Below are 16,904 nucleotides of genomic sequence, written 5' to 3' on the forward strand. Positions count from 1 at the left end.
GAGTATTCAAACCAGACTGAGATTTCGACAAATGTATTATACCTACGTATGGCAATTTGTCTGTGTCTAGAATGGATTGCGCACTCTCTCCCTGGAGGAAAGCACCCTGCTCACCTAACTCTGGAAAGAATCAAGTGGAGTTTGTAGAACCCAGAGTATGCACTAGGGTAACTGCTGGAGTTTAACCATCCAAAAATACATAGCTTGCCATTGAGCACAATGTCTGGCAAGATTCCCATTGCTTGACCAAATTCTACCACCCTACCCATTAGAGCTTTGACTTGTAGGTTTAACATGAGTCAAGTGGGAAGAATCTGCTCCCAGTGACTGGTCTGCCCCTCCAATTACTCCCAGCAAACTAGCCTGGCTAGTCTGTCATCAGCAGTGCCCTAGAGTACTGAAAATTGGAAAAGAAAATAAAAAATCCTGTGACAATGTTGCAAAGGCCATCTGCACCTAATCATTCTTGTGTGAAAGAGCTTTGTATTGTCAAATACATTGCTACTAAATATTGCATTGCCCTCTATGACTATGATTTCCCAATATCTGATAAACCCACTGGCTAATGCCTTCTACAAGCACAATATGTTGACTCAAGCTTTTGTGACTTGTCGAAATGGCATGTGAACAGATATTATTTTTTGTGTGGTAAACAAATCTTTTGATGGCAAAACCGGTCACAACTTTATCGTTCACACAACCTGTCACGAGCTTATCAACTGAACCGGGATTGTTTAAATTTCACTACAAATTGCTTCACAGAATTCAAAGATTTGCTCTTATCTAAATGCCTTTCATTCTTAAGGTATGTCTCAGATCACTTCACAAATATAAGAGCAGAGAGAAGGAAAGAACATTAATCAAAGTTCGAGCAAAAAGTTTTTTTTAAGCAGGGTTTTGCGACCAGAGGCAAATCAAAGGTAAATGCAAATAATGGGAAGATAATGATGAAATGTTTCAAAGTGCATACATTTGTATACAAATGCCATTTGCCACACAATACCACACAGCAAGGGCCCACAAACAGCCTATTAAGTCAATGAGAAACTAATATTGAATATTGTTTGGAAGGACACCAGGAGAAACTGGTGTCCTGTAGTCCTGGTTAGATCGCTCGGCTCGCAAGCGAGGGGACCTGGATTCGCTTCCCGGCAGGGTGAGATGTTGGGCAAGTATCCTTACTCCACACGCCTCTGTTTACCTAGTAGTAAGTAGGAATCTGGTTGTTAATCGACTGGTGGATCACTTTTCCAGGAGTAATAATTCTTTCAAAATAAATTTAAAGAATAATTCAGTCACTCAATCCACGACTGTTTGTGGGACACTGCTGTGTACAATTGGCTGACACATTTCCCCCACAAATATACAGTCAATTCACTTATGTGTATATTCTCTGAATCGCTTTAAGACGTCTCAAATACGTGATAAGGAGTTATATCAAATGCAAGGATTATTATTATAAACTACCTTCTCTTTGCAATAGCTTCATAGTTTTGTCCACACGACCAGAAGGCAGATCAGAAAAGGAAACTTCAGTGAATTTGAAAGTAAAATGTCTCTGCCCAACTATTTTGACAGATACAAACCGCCTGCATGCATCTTAGCTTTGGTCTATTTAATGTCTCAGTCTGCTATTGACTTTTGGCAAAAATTGCATTGCTTATATCATGCAGACTGTTTCAGACTTACCTTAATTGAAAAATAGATGAGCTGTTGAATTGAAACAGTGCTGGAGATTGTTCATGTTTGCTTCTTTTATCACATTGTTTTGTAGGGATGGTGAATTGTTTTGTGATTCAGGATCTGAAAAAATCCAATATTCACATTGTGGTGATCTGTGCAGTCCTGCATCATCCAGCAAAAACACCCAGAGGCTCCAGCAACAGAGCAGAAAATACTTTAAAAGCTAGATATCATAAAATGACTGAATGATTTGGTGGTGATTATAGCCAGTGATCCAGTCTCAGGGTTAAATCCATGTTTTCTGACTTCATCCAAACCTTTGATTAAACTCCAGGCTCTAATCACTCCCAGACACAAGAGATCGTATATACATTGCAGCCCCGTTATAACACTTATCACAAAAGTAAAAATTTGTTTATAACAGTTCTTTTCTTCTGCCCGCAGCCGGCCTGCTCACCTCCCACCTGCCCGCTGGCTTCTCGTGCTAAAATGGCTGATTTCTGGGTCGTTAGGTCGCTGTTAGCGTCAGTGTTCTCTGCTCCCTTTCCAAAGGTTTGCTGATTGCATGACGTTGGCGTGGTATGTAGAGTGATGCAGCAATTGAACATGGGGTCTGTGAATAGCCTGGCATGCTTTCCAATCGCATTGTTTGGCATCACATGGAAATGTCAGACCACAGACCAGTTACCCTTTGTCTCGGCGAAAGAGCCTCTCCACCCCCGGAGTGTTTTGGTCAAGGTGCTGATCTTGCGATGAGGTGTGATACACAGATTGGAGTAACTGATGCATGTTATAATATAATAATAATAATCCTTGCATTTGATATAGCGCTTTTCACGTCGGGAGGATGTCCCAAAGCGCTTCACAGAACACACTGTAAAGTGAATTGACTGTATATTTGTGGGCGAACACGGCAGCCAATTGCGCACAGCAATGTCCCACAAACAGTCATGGATTGAAAATGACCAATTTATTATTGCTTTTGGTTTTGGAGGGATTATTATTAGGCTCTGTGTGGAGTAAGGAAACTTGCCCAAGGTTTCGCCCTCTGCCTGGAATTGAACGTTGTGCTACAAGTAATTGTGCTGAGGTACTCAACCACCCAAAGATATTGCTGACCGTAAAGGCTTGGTTTGGGTCATGGCTGATGGCATAGATCTGACCATAGATGTCGCAGCCAAGGTTTCTCATGCTTCTGCTATAAAGTAGTAAGCAAACCGAACCTTACCGCCAGCTCTCACCCAGCAAGCCAGATTCCTGGTTTGAATACTCTCAGGTATTGCAAGGGGTTTATATGTGTGCCAGACACCCGGCTGACCAAAATAAAATATATAATAAACATCCAAAGCCGTTTGATTAGATTCCCTTTAATCGCCTGAATTCAGCCATAGTTTTCTTCTGTCTCTTTAATCACTGGCTTGTAATTCTTTACAGCCGCAAGCACACAGCGTTTTTTTTACAAGGATCTAATTACACTTGCCTAAGCAGGAGCTGCTGCACCTTAACACAATCTAGGAGCAATAAATATTCTCTTGCATGCAGAACGAGCAATCTGCTTCAGTCATGCCAACTAACTCAGACCTATTAGAACCAGCTCAGTAATGATTCGCTCCACCGTTTCCGAGTACCATCAAACAGATCCATCACCCTTCAATGCAATATCGAAAGAGAAATGACCTGATACTTCATTACTCATTTCCTAATTGTCCAGGTCTTTCATCAGTTGCATATCACCAAGGGGTGACACAAAATAAGAGCTTAAAAATGACTTCTCTTTGATGAACATAACTTGAAAGCATCCTTTCCCTTGCCCGGGATGGAAGATTCTTGCTCAATCTGAGAGCCACCCTTGAACTCTCACGTTTGAGCCTTTCAATGGCAATACTCCACAAAATGTGTCTTTATTAACTTTAAGGATATATAGTGGTATCAACTTTGCCCCAAATTCTGCCTAGTCTTAGCTTTAATAAAACCAATTCATCGTAAAATTTAAGACTGTGGAAAATTCTTAAAATCCAATATTAACTTGTAAACCATTTTGCCACGGTTCTTCAAATGAGACTGATTTCCAAATTTAGATGAGGAATATTTTTAGTGGACACAGAATAAATGATCCAAATGCTTTAAAATGTCAGCACTGGAATATTATACTATGTTATTGATTACTAGCCATTGAATTATAGAGCACTCCAGAACTAGAAAATATCATTATAGTCTATCTCACTAGCTCCAAAGTAACAAAAAAAATCCAACACTTCATCCGAAATCTTTCATCCCACCAAACGGAGATGGTTATTCACTTTTGAATTTGCTGATATCATCTATCTCCATTTCCTCGGACAACCTGTTCTAGATAATCACCCCACTCTTTGTAAAGTAGTTAAATTGAACTGGCGGCTCACTTTCTCTCTTCGGAGTTTGCCACTGTGTTCCCCCCACCCCATTGTAAGTTCTTATATTTGAGCCGAGAAGACTGATGTAGTCTCCATTGATTCTTGGGTCCACCTTCACAGTGAATGAGGATACCAATTATAAGATTATTTAAATACCAATTGCTTATCAGAAGTTTTCTGCTGCAATATTTACCTGAGGGTCAAATAAATGACTGTATAATATGCCTTCAGCTGAAGTCCAATTACTTTGGCTTTGGCTGAAGTCCAATTACTTTGGACTGAATTAAATGTTGGTTAATTTAATAGCTTATTGGAAAGTGGCTTTTTAATTAACAAACGAGTGGCTTTTATGAGTTTTTACTTTCTGCGTTTCTTAATATAGAGAAGTGGACCTATTTCAAGACAATAACTTCACTGGCATTAACTACACCGCATTCACAAGACTCCCAGATATTGAGCCACATCATGGCTCAGATTTCTCCTTCTTTTAAATAAAAAACAACTTTTTACAGACAAGAAATCGAACAGGGAATTTTATTAACCAGTGGGATCTTGAGCTTGTCCCAGGCTGGCAAGTGACCATTCTCTTTCCCAACCAGAGTCAAACGTAAACTGGTCAGAGACAATTAGGAAGACTATAGGGCAGGATACAGTTTTTGATCTCCAGAGGGATCAGACTAGTGCTGTGCTCAAGTGCTGGCCAGGACTGTCAAAGCATAAGGTAAATGCTCTCACTCAGGTCGATTTAGTAATAATGGATTTAGCAATTTTGCCCAACAGTTTCCCAATAACAACAACAACAAATTACATTTGTATAAAGCCTTTCAAGTCGAGAGGACAGTCAGGGATTTTGATACCCCATCATTCCATTGTTTAGCAGGACACTGCATATGAGGGGCCCAAATCCCACCTCTACTTAGCCTGTCATCATAAAATTTACGATTGAGCAGATTTTTGTAAATACTTAAATTCAATCTTAAAAATGTGGAAACCAGTTTCTTTTAAGAACTGCAAAACAAAGTCTTAGAGGCTAAGACTAAATTCAATTTTGGGCTTCACTGATACATGCAATAAATATTCTCTGCATAGAATTACATAGATCATTGCAACACGTCCGTGCCAGTATTTCTACTTCACAAGTGCCTTTACATCCTTTCTAATTCCCTCTCCTGTACTCCACTATCCCTTTCTCTCTCAACTATGCATCCAGTTTCCTCTTAATTACTCTATTTTGGTTCCTCGCACCATGCAATTGCTTTACCATCCTGGCGAGCTCAGTCAGTTGACTATGAGTTGTTTCTGCAGGCAATAATCAGCTTTATTTTCGACCAAGAAAGTTTGGTAGATCTGTGCGATAGAAGACCACTAGAGGCCAAGTTTTATTAGATAGCACCTGAGTGAGAGCATTTACCTGATGCTTTGACAGTCCTGACCAGCACTTGAGCACAGCACTAGTCTGCACTGTCCATTTCAGTGAATTTTAATGATTCTGTCTTGCTATTTGAAAAGAGAAGAACGTTTTTCCCATAGTCCTGGGCAACAATCCTCCAGATAAACTAGTCACACACTTCAACGTCATTCCTTTTGTAGGTCCTTGGTACCCGCTGACTGACTGCTGAGTTTGCCCATAAATACACATCACCAGCTTCATATCAATTTGCTGTGAAGTGCTTTGAAGTGCTTTTACGTCACAGGTGCTGCTATGCCCCGAGGCTCTGGAACTCCCTTCCTCACTCCCTTCGCCTCGCCCCCGCTCTTCCTATTTTCAGGTCTCTGCTGAAGACCTTTCTTTTCGACTGCGCCTTTGGTCACCTTCCTCCCCCTCCCCCTGTCTCCTCCCCCTCCCTCCGGCTCGGCCCCGGGATCCGTTATTGTGAGGCGCTCTGAGTCGCTGTCCGGAGTGGAGGGCGCTATATAAATCCAAGTTGTTGTTGTTGTTGTTGCTGCATTAAATGCAAGGAGTATATTTTATTATCATAAAAACATCAGTGTCTTTATCAAAGCCGGCCACTGCCAGAAATGAAAGCCAATTATTTTAAATTCCTGCCGTAAATTACATTTGTCTCTGGAAATTTAATCATTGATTTTACAAAATCTGCCAAGCAAAATTTATGTTATATTTTTGACAATTACCTGCAAACATGCAGAGATCAATGTTCTGTTCATTTGATAAAGGCACTTCCTTCCCTTAAGATCACTGACTCAGTATAATCAATGCCCCTCCACAATATGCTGCACCTTTCCCATTCCCTGCATACTCTCCGGGATGCTACCCCATGTGAAGGGCGCTATATAAATGCAAGTTGTTGTTGTTGTATACGCTTCACAACTTGCAAATGGATTCCTTTTCCCTCTTCTGATTGTGCCCATGAATTCTGAAACCCCACCCAGTTTTACCCTGAAAGTCCATTTCGCCTTAAAATTTTAGACTGCTCAATATCGTGGAAAATTCTTAAACCAACGCTTAAAAATTTGTAGCCATAGTTCTTGAAAAGAACTAGCTTCCAAATTAAGACAAAAAGGGTCTTGCAGGCTTTGATGATGGGGAATAAACTTTGCAATTATGGGAGTAAAGGAAGCTCCTTCTGGTGCAATTCCATGGTTAATCAATAGGAGACACACTTTGAAAGCATATTTCCAGGAGAATTTTTTTTCTGCCTCCTCTCTTCCCCTCATGCCTCACAATGGAACACTCTAATTCGGGAATCGTTTCAGTCTGGAATCTCAACTGAAAATCGACTGGAAACACTTACCAATGAGGGAAGGAGCAATAATGTGAATCTAGCTCCATTGGTAATAATAATCCTTGCATTTGATATAGCCGTTATCACTTCTTTGAGGTATCTCAAAGCGCTCCACAGCATATAATATAGATTAAATTGACTGTATATTTTGTGGGAAAAACGCGGTAGTCAATTGCACACAGCAGTGTCCCACAAACAGTTATGGATTCAGTGAACAAATTATTATTATTTTGAAGGGATTATTACCCCCCAGAAAGCAATCCACCAATCGACTAACAACCAAGTTCCTACTTTCAGAGGCGGGTGGAGTAAGGAAACTTGCCTAATTTTTTGCCTTGCCCAGGAATCAAACCCATGTCCTCTTGCTTGCAAGGCAAATGCTCTAATCACTAAGCTACAGGACTCCACAGGTCAGAAAATTGTGGGGTTGAACCCCACAACATAGTCCAGGACGACAGCACAGTGCCGGGCTGAGAAACCCCTGGATTATAACAGTTACTGTTCTTTGCACTCTTTCTTTCATTTCATTTCCAGATTTACGTCACACCAACGCACTGGAACTCCACTCCAACACAATCTATTTCCTGCAGTTGAACAGGAATTCTACCAGGATTTTTCATTGAGGAATCAGGCCAGTGTTAAATTCCTCTTTACGGAATATGGAATTTATAAATTCCACATTGTGGAGTTCTGTGTGTGTTGGTCAATGAGTGCTCCGTTGTGTATTCCAACCACGTATAATGTCCAGCTTACTCAGATTGAAGCATGAATCATCCGCAAAAGACAGAGAAATTCAAAGGAAACAGTTTCTCTCCCGATGGTTAAAAAAAAGAACTCCAACCCACTAGGATCTCCTAATGCTCTAAAGTTCCTCACTTCACCAGACTAAGTGAACATTAAACAACAAATTTAACTCTGATATGATGCAATGATTCAGCTCAGACTATTTGGTTCCCACAACTTATTCTCTAGAAGGACCTCATTGTGAAATTTCTTCAATTCCATTTTAATTAAAAGACGGTTACATTATAAGAAAAGTCCAAATTAAAGCAGAAATGAAGAATTTTCTACTTTTGTTTATCTTGAATTTTAAGGTAAGGTGGATGTTGAGAGACTGTTTCCACATGTTGGTGAATTAAAACAAGAGGGCATAAATATAACAGAGGATTAGATCCAGTAGGGAGGGAGTTCAGAAGGCACATCTTTACACAGAGGGTGGTGAGAATGTGGAAACTTGATGCATCCATGTAGGAGTAGGGAATAGAGGTATATAGGAGAGGGGAACAAGAAGGATGGGCACTCATGTCGAGTTTAAACACTGGCATGGAAGTTTTGCCCCAAAAATTTAATAAATAATGCAGGAGAGGACATGAGCTGCAGAGTTCTGGATGATCTGTAGCTTGTGGAAGGAAGAGTTGGGAAGGCGGACAAGTAGGGAGTTGGCCTAGTTCAGCCTAATGTGATGAATGCACGAATGAGGGTTTGGCGGTTTGAGGGGTGAGGTAGTGTTGGAGCCGGGCGGTATTAAGGAGGTGGGGGAACCCAAACGGGTCATGGCATGGATGTGGAGTAACAAGCACAGTGAGGGTTAACCAAGACACCAAGTGAGGTGGAGAGTGCATCCATGGATGATGATGCTGCCAGTGCCTGAGTTGTGGAGGCACTGACGGGAGCCAATCAGGAGAGCCTCAGTCTTGTTGAAGTTCAACTGAAGAAAGTTAGCTCTCATCCAGGATTTGATGTCTGACAGACATTCTGTCAGGACAGCAGTGGTCCTGGAGTCGATGGTGGAGGCAGAGAGATACAGTTGGTGTCATCTGCATATGTGTGGAAGTTGACCCCACGTCTGCAGATGATGTCACCAAGGGGGAGCGTGCACATGCTGAAGAGGTATCATTGAAGAATGGTACCAGGGATGAGGTTACTTCAGTTATTTGGTGAGACTAGAGAGGATGGGATTATTCTCCTGAGAGCAGAGAAGGTTGAGGAGAGGTTTACCAACAACAACAACTTGGATTTATATATCGCCCTCCACGCAGGACGGCATCTCAGAGCACTTTACAGTAACGGATCCCGGGGCTGAGCCAGGGGGAGGGGGAGGAAGGTGACCAAAGGCGTGGTCGAAGAGAAAGGTCTTCAGCAGAGACCTGAAAATAGGAAGAGAGGGAGTGAGGCGAAGGGAGTGAAGAAGGGAATTCCAGAGCCTCGGGGCATAGAGGCTGAAGGCACGGCTGCTGAGGGTGGAGCGGAGGACTCGGGGGACAAGGAGGAGGCCAGACCCGGAGGAACGAAGGCAACTGGCACTGTTTTGAGGAGAGAGGTCAGATAGATAGGGGATACAGAGGAGTGGAGGGATTTGAATACAAGGGTGAGGATCTTGAAGTCGATCCTCTCTGGGACAGGCAGCCAGTGTAGTCTGGCAAGGACTGAGTAATCGGGGAACGGAGTTTGATGCGGGTGAGAATGCGGGAGGCAGAGTTTTGAATGATCTGGATTTTATGGATGGTAGTGGATGGGAGACCGGTGAGGAGGGCATTAGAATAATCCAGACGAGAGGTGACAAAGGCATGGACTAGGGTTTCAGCGGCTTTCGGAGAGAGGTATTGGCGGAGACGGGCGATGGGTCGGAGGTGCAAGAAGGTGGTGCTGGTGAGGGACCGGATGTGGGGGAGGAAGGATAATTGGGGGTTGAACCTGACGTCTAGGTTGCATATGGGTTCGGAGAGTTTTAGAGGGAGGTCGGGTAGGTGGAGGAGGAGAGAGCCGTAAGATTTTGGATGTTGACGAGAGCCAAAGAGTATGGCTTCCGTCTTGTCAAAGTTCAGCTGAAGGAAATTTGCGCTCCTCCAGCCCCTGAGGTCTGACAGGCAGCTGACAGAACATCAGGGGACTGGGGGTCACAAAAAGAGGTGGAAAAATAGAGTTGGGTGTCGTCCGCGTACATTTGGAAATGTACCCCATGTCTGCGGATGACATCCCTAAGAGGGAGCATGTAGATCAGAAAGAGGAGGGGGCCAAGGATGGATCCTTGGGGTACCCCGCAGGTAACCGGGTGAGAGCGGGAGGAGAAGCCTTTTGTGCAGATGTACTGCTGGCGGTTTGTGAGGTAGGACTCGAACCAGACGAGTGTGGTCACAATGAAATGGATGACAGAGGAAAGGCGGTGGAGGAGGATGGCGTGATCGACTGCGTAGAACGCGGCGAAGAGGTCCAGGAGGCCAAGGAGGCAGAGGGAGCCCTGGTCACAGATAGAGAGGATGCCGTTTGTGACTTTCACAAGTGCAGTCTCTGTACTGTGGACAGGGAGGTAGTGGGTGGTGGAAAAAAGGATTTTAGAGTTGCGTTTAGCCTCCAAGATGATGTTGGAGTAGAAGGCCGTTTTTTCGCGTGTCAAAGACGGCGGTAGCTGTGGAGATCTTGAGCTACAGTTGGTGGTGGACTTTCAGGCCAGTTTTCTGCCATCTGCGCTCGAGCAGCCAGGTTTGGGTTTTTAGGCGGCAGAGATGGTTGTTGTACCAGGGGGATCAGGTGGGTTTGGAGATGGTCCCGGCCGTGCTTTATACGTAGCTAGGCCTCAGCTTCACCCGGCGCTCTACTGACTCCGCTCCCGTCTGAGTCTTTTAATCATTTAATAGCGGTGTTCAAAATTATGAGGGGTATTGATAGAGTAGATAGGAAAAAACTGTTTCCTCTTGTGGGTGGGTTGGTAACCAGAGGGCACAGATTTTAGATAATTTGTAAAAGAACCAGAGGGGAGATGAGTAGAACCAGAGAGGTTGCAAAGGCGTTCTCATGGGGACAGAGTGACGTATAACGCATTTCTCAATAGCTCAGATCCTTTATTGAAAGTTATCGCAAGTTAGGCCCCCATTAGTGGAAATGACGATAATAATGTTTACATTTGATATAGCGCTTTTCACGTCAGGAGGACGTCCCAAAGCGCTTCACAGAACACACTGTAAAGTGAATTGACTGTATATTTGTGGGCGAACGCGGCAGCCAATTGCGCACAGCAATGTCCCACAAACAGTCGTAGATTGAAAATGACCAATTTAATTATTGTTTTTGGTTTTTTGGAGGGATTATTATTAGGCGTGTGGAGTAAGGAAACTTGCCCAAGGTTTCGCCCTGCCTGGAATTGAACTCAGGTCTCTCACTTGCAAAGCGAGTCCTCTAACCACTGAGCTACAGGACTCCACGAGTCACCTCGTTGAGACTTCTCAAAGTGCTTCACAGAATATATTATTAAGGGAATTGACTGTATATTTTGTGGGCGAAAGGAGGCAGCCAATTGCTCCCAAATCGTGTTGGATTAAGTGACTGAATTTTTTTTTGAGGGATTATTACCCTCCAAAGTGATCTGCCAATCGACTAACAAGCAGGCTCCTATTTACTGCTAGAAAAACAGAGACGTGTGGTGTAAGGAAATTTGCCTAAGGTTTTGCCCTCACCCCAGGAATCAAACCTAGATCCTCTCACTTGCAAGGCAAGTGCTACAGGACTCCATTGATGGTAAGACAAGGGGCGAACATGATTTGATTTTGCACCGAGGGAATCCTTTTTGATGAATTTCTATGACAGGAATTCACTACGAAATGCTAGAGCCCAGGAGCTCCAACTTGTTTTAGACTCAGACCATTTTCTTAGCATTTTCTGCAGTTCTTAAAAGAGTCTGCAGGAACCTGGCTCCCAATTAATCCTGAATTTAAGAATTTACCATTTGCACGTTCTGAAGTGTTAACAAAGTTTCAATCTAAAACGCGGTAGAATTTCTAGCCTGTAGACCATAGATAGTTTGGTTCCATCCATCACTGTAATTACTCGCACAAAATATAAGAAATAAAAACTGAAGTTGCTGGGAATACGCAGCAGTCAGGCAGCATCTATGGAGAGAGGAAAAGGGGTTAATGTTTCAGATCGATGACCTTTCATCAGAACTCACTTTTCTCTCTCCAGAGATGCTGCTTGACCTGCTGCGTGTTCTCAATGACTTCTGTTTTTATTTCAGATTAACAGCGTCTGCCGTATTTTGCCTTTTGTTTATAAGAATGTAAAAATTTGCTAGGCAACAGGAGCACAAGGTCCATCTAGTTTGCCTTCCACCATCCTGGCAGTCGCTTGACATGTCATCTCCCAAACTATATACTGTATTCCCAGATATTATTTTCTAGCAGAAATCTATCTAATTTGTTCTTGAAACGAACACTTTCTGCTACCACCGTCCTCCTAGAGAGCCCGTTCCATAAGTTTACGACTCCCTCACTGAAGTTGTGTTTCCTTCATTTTGTTCTGAATTTACCCCGCTTCAATCACAGGCCATGTCCTCTGGTTCTACTGTTCAGTATACACGATAAAACAGCTTATAAAACAGATAAAGAGGAGTTCCTTATATTTGAAAAACCTAATGTCAAGAATACTTCGCTTGGAAATGATGGTAAAAAACTGAATGTTCTAATTCTTTCAGTACCAATCAGCCAAAGGTACAGTTCAGCAGACACTTGACATTAACCACAGCAGCAATTGTAAATTGCCCTCAAATGTCACTGAGCCATTGTAAATTTATTTTTCTCTCTGTCATCCATATAATTAAAATGAGATTAAAACATAAGAACATAAGAATTAGGAGCAGGAGTAGGCCATTCGGCCCTCGAGCCTGCCCCGCCATTCGATAAGATCATGGCTGATCTTCTGACTTAACTCTAATTACCTGCCCTATCCCCGTATCCCCTAAAAAGGGTTTTCTTTGTAGAAATTGCTTGCTGAAGCTTGTCACACCAGCATTCATAACATGCAGTTCAAAAGTTGTTAACTTACAAATGTCATCATTTTGATGGACCTTTTCGCTTCTCCGCAAGCAAGCAAACCTGACTTCAGGTTAAGATTGGGGTTCATAAGACATGTGTGGAAACACTTCTCCATCAAAGTTCCTAAGCAGGCAGCAGGTTTCACATGACCCATGTTTGAGGTTTAGGGACAATTGCAGTTGTGCTAAAAAGGAAAAGTGAGGGAGTTAGACAATTAACTGTCAATTTGCATCCTGTAGATTGTGTGCCCTGTTCATCAATGGGGTCAATCAGTAGCACTATCGCCTTTGGGCCAGAACTTCAATCTCACTTGAGCTGCATTGGCCTGGGCGCCTTCCTGATAAGATGTTAAACTGAAGTCATGTCCTTCAAATATCAGGGCCAAAAATGCAGGATTTCTGATCTCGCAACAAACTAGAGCTCATCGGATTCTTCAGAATCCAACTTGACACAAAATGGACCAATTTGGTTTATTTATTGTTAGACCACAAGGGATTTCCAGGTAGACTGCATGGACTAGTGGAGGCTGTATCTGAGACAAAACACAGCAAGGAACTGAAAAACGAATACAGAGTTCAGGTGAGCAACATTTTATTTGAAGTGAGAGATTAGGTTTCAGACCCAGGGCCGGGAGGGCATGTGGAGTAAGGAAACTCCAGTCCCTCAGTCCTGGTAAATCTCCTTTGGTTTGGAAATGGCGCAGAGGAGATTTACCAGGAAAGAGGGACTTCAGTTATCAGGAGAGACTAGAGAAGCTAAGAATATTCTCCTTGAAGCAGAGAAAGTTAAGAACAGACTTAATAGAAGTTTTCAAAATTATATGGGGATTCGATAGGGTGAACAGGGAGAAACTATTTCTACTGGTGGGTGGGTCGGCAACCTGAGACACCAATTTAAAATAAGTGTTAAAAGAAACGGAGGGGAAGTGAAGAGAAATTTTTTCACACAACGAGTTGTTCGGATGTCTGAAATGGGTGATGGAAGCCAATTTGATAACAACTTTTAAGAGAGAAGCAGATAATTATTTGGGAAGAACACGTATGCAGGGCTACGGGGAGAGAGTGGGCGAGTGGAATTGATTTGGATAGCTCTTTTCAAAGAGCCAGCACAGACACAATGGGTCAAACGGTCTCCTTCTGTGCTGTATAATTCTATGAAATGTGGAAAAAAGGAAATCGAGGTTGAGTGAGTGAAGTGTGAATCGGTACAAAACCATTGNAAAAAACATTACCTGGACAACAGAACACAAATTGCACGATACACACAATTGTTTCCCCGCAGAATTTTCAATTACAAATTGCAACTGAAATTAAGCCTGGTCTTAGCGGGGAGTTTAAATAGCACAGATGAAATTGAAAGTGACAAGACTTCCCAAGTGACTTTTCACAGCGACTTCTTCAGAATGAATTCAATACTCGGTGCCTGGCTGAGACGCAACTATTGATTATCTGTCTCAGCCAATGATCGTTGAACTCCACCACTCTCTGTGGATGTTTCGTTACTTAATATTGAGCCCTGTTGTAACTTTATAATTCTGGACTTTGATTGCAATATGTGCTTGAGCTACATTTTAGATTTATAAAGCGAGTGGTGGTTTGACTAAGTTGACGGGTCTGAAGTTTGTGAGGTTGTGAGTTCAAGCCTTGTGTTGGTATTTGAACTCAAAGTCTTTTGGATGTTAAATCAAAGTCCTTTTGGTTGTTGGATGTTGTTGCATTCAGATGCATGTTAAAGATCTATAACACATTTGAAAGATAGAAGAATGTATCCTGGCCACCAGTCCTCCAGACAAATTGAACATTCATCTTATAGTAGTTTGTGGGATATTGCTGGACAAATGGGTGCTCTGTTTGCCTGCAAAAATCATTTACCAAGCTAGACAGTAATTACTTATGATAAGGTGCTTAAAAAATATAAACTCAGTAGTCTGACTGTCTGCTTATACTGTATTTCGATTTTCATTCATTAATCTTTATTTCGTGGTTAGAAGATATTATTAAATCCATGCAAAGGATAGTCCAGTTAACATCAGAAAAATGCTTTAATGGCCAAATGTCTCATTCTTCATGGTAGCTTTGTTCAATACAAGCCAACATAAGTGAGTGCAGCTTTTAAGATGGGCAACAGACATGCTGATAGGATAAGTGACCAATTTGTTGCTGTTTGTTGACCTGTCAGGCAGAATGATGGAATCAACAATAAAAGTCATTGAGGCTTCAAATGGGTAAGAATTTTATTAACTTCTTTTCTGTCTCGGCATTGGAGAGGGTACAGCAAAGGGCAACTAGATTTATAGCAGAAATTAAGAATTAGGTGCCTAAGTTATGAGCTCCAAAAGTTGGGAATTTTCATACTAGAGAAGAGAAAGCCGAAGGGAGATCTTATTGAAGTCCTCTTGATACGTCAGGTAACCCAAACTCTAATAATATGTTTAACATTAGCCTCAATCTCTATAACAATTTGGACCTGGACTCTCGAGCTCGGTTGAGGGAAGTTGAGTGGACATTTTTTTCAGGGTGTAAATGATCATATCGAGTCTGTTATGAAATGTTGCAAATTTCACTGCTTAAGAGTGTTGAATGTGTGGCATGAAATAGCCAGGGAGGTGGGAGAGACAGATTGTGTAACCGAAACCAAAATAGTCTTTTCTCATCCTGTATTCCTACATTCTATGAAATGAATCACCGATGATCTCATGCTTCACAGGTACAGTCAAGAAGTTGAGACATTTATTACCTGCTAAGATTTTGTAAATGTGGACAATATTAATAATAAGGTGCATGAGCACAAGTTACACAGTGGTCAATTGAAGTATTACTTTGGCCAAATGTGGGACAATACTAATTCTTGGATTTTGATATGTTGCCTATCATATCAAAATGTTTCAAAGTGCCTCAAGATGGCAGCTTGTCTCAGTTGGTAGCAATCTTGTGCCTAGATTTAGAAGCTTGGGAATTCAAACCCCACATTAAGACTGTGAGATCACAGTCTAGGCTGACACCCGGTCGAATACTGGGTTAAAAGTGTCTTGGTTCAGGCAAGTCATCAAACCAGATGGCTTTTACAGATCCTAATGCACTGTTTTGAAAAGAGAATGAGGGTTTCTCCCAGTGTCCTGGCAGATGCTCCTCCAGACCAAATTGGTTGTTCACTTCATGGGCTTTTGTGGTACTTGCTGTGCGCAAACTGATTGCTGCAGGACACAGTCACTACGCTTTAAGGCAATTACTGTGAATCGCTTTGAGATCTTTTCATGTTATAGGGGTCATATCAAATGCTACGATTCTTTATTTTTATTAATAACGGTGATTCCCATGTCTTCCTGTGATTTTCCCAATAATGCATTTTCAACGCAAAAATTACTGGTAATAAAGTGTTTGACAAAAGTGCAGAACAAAGCATTTGCAACTGGTACTGAACAGTGTGTTTGTTCGCTGCAGGTTCTCTCAGTTCTTTGGGCAACTCTCCTCCCAAGCTCCTCACTTTGATGGACATCAGATATGACTATGAGATGGAGGACCACTTTTGGAGAGATTGTTCTGGCAGAGTTTGATTGTTCTGGCAAGTAACAACTACAACACACATTCTTGCCTTTTATTTTTAAAATGATGCTTTTATTTTCTAGTTGCATTTTTACTGCATTACACAAAATAAATAACCATATACTTATAAATAATATATATTATATAATATAATACCAGGAGTAATAATCCCTTTTAAAAAATGTGGTCACTCGATCCACAACTATTTGTGGGACAATAATAAGATTATTATTTTTATTAATGCCTTTGACCTAGTACCTATTAAGTCAAGTGTTTTAAAGTGAAAGATATGTACCTGCAAAGTCAGCGCAGTCACAGGCAAGATATTGTATATAGGAATTAAAAGTGCAGTGACTATATTTGTAGGCAAACATGACAGCCAATTGTTGCACAGCAATGGCATAAAGTGAATTACTGATTTATATAGAGGATTTTTGGCCACCATTCCGGGACAAACTCAATCGTAAATTAAACAGTCAGAAAAGTTCCTTGATTTCACTCATAAACTCTCTGTGTGGATCTCTCTCATCATCTCATTACTATCCAGGCTGAAGGAAGATGAGGTTACTTGAACCCTGCAATGTAATTTGAAGCCAGCGATATGCTTATTGTGGTCAGGCTCATTGATGTGCAACCTCTGGAACAAGTAATTTGCTTGTCAGTACATTAAGATATTATTATGAATGTGATAGACTTATTGACTTGATTCAGGTCATTTTTTCTTTAACTACGTGTGTA

Source organism: Callorhinchus milii, unplaced genomic scaffold, assembly GCF_018977255.1.
Source record: "Callorhinchus milii isolate IMCB2004 unplaced genomic scaffold, IMCB_Cmil_1.0 Scaffold3, whole genome shotgun sequence".
In the NCBI taxonomy this organism is placed as follows: Eukaryota; Metazoa; Chordata; class Chondrichthyes; order Chimaeriformes; family Callorhinchidae; genus Callorhinchus; species Callorhinchus milii.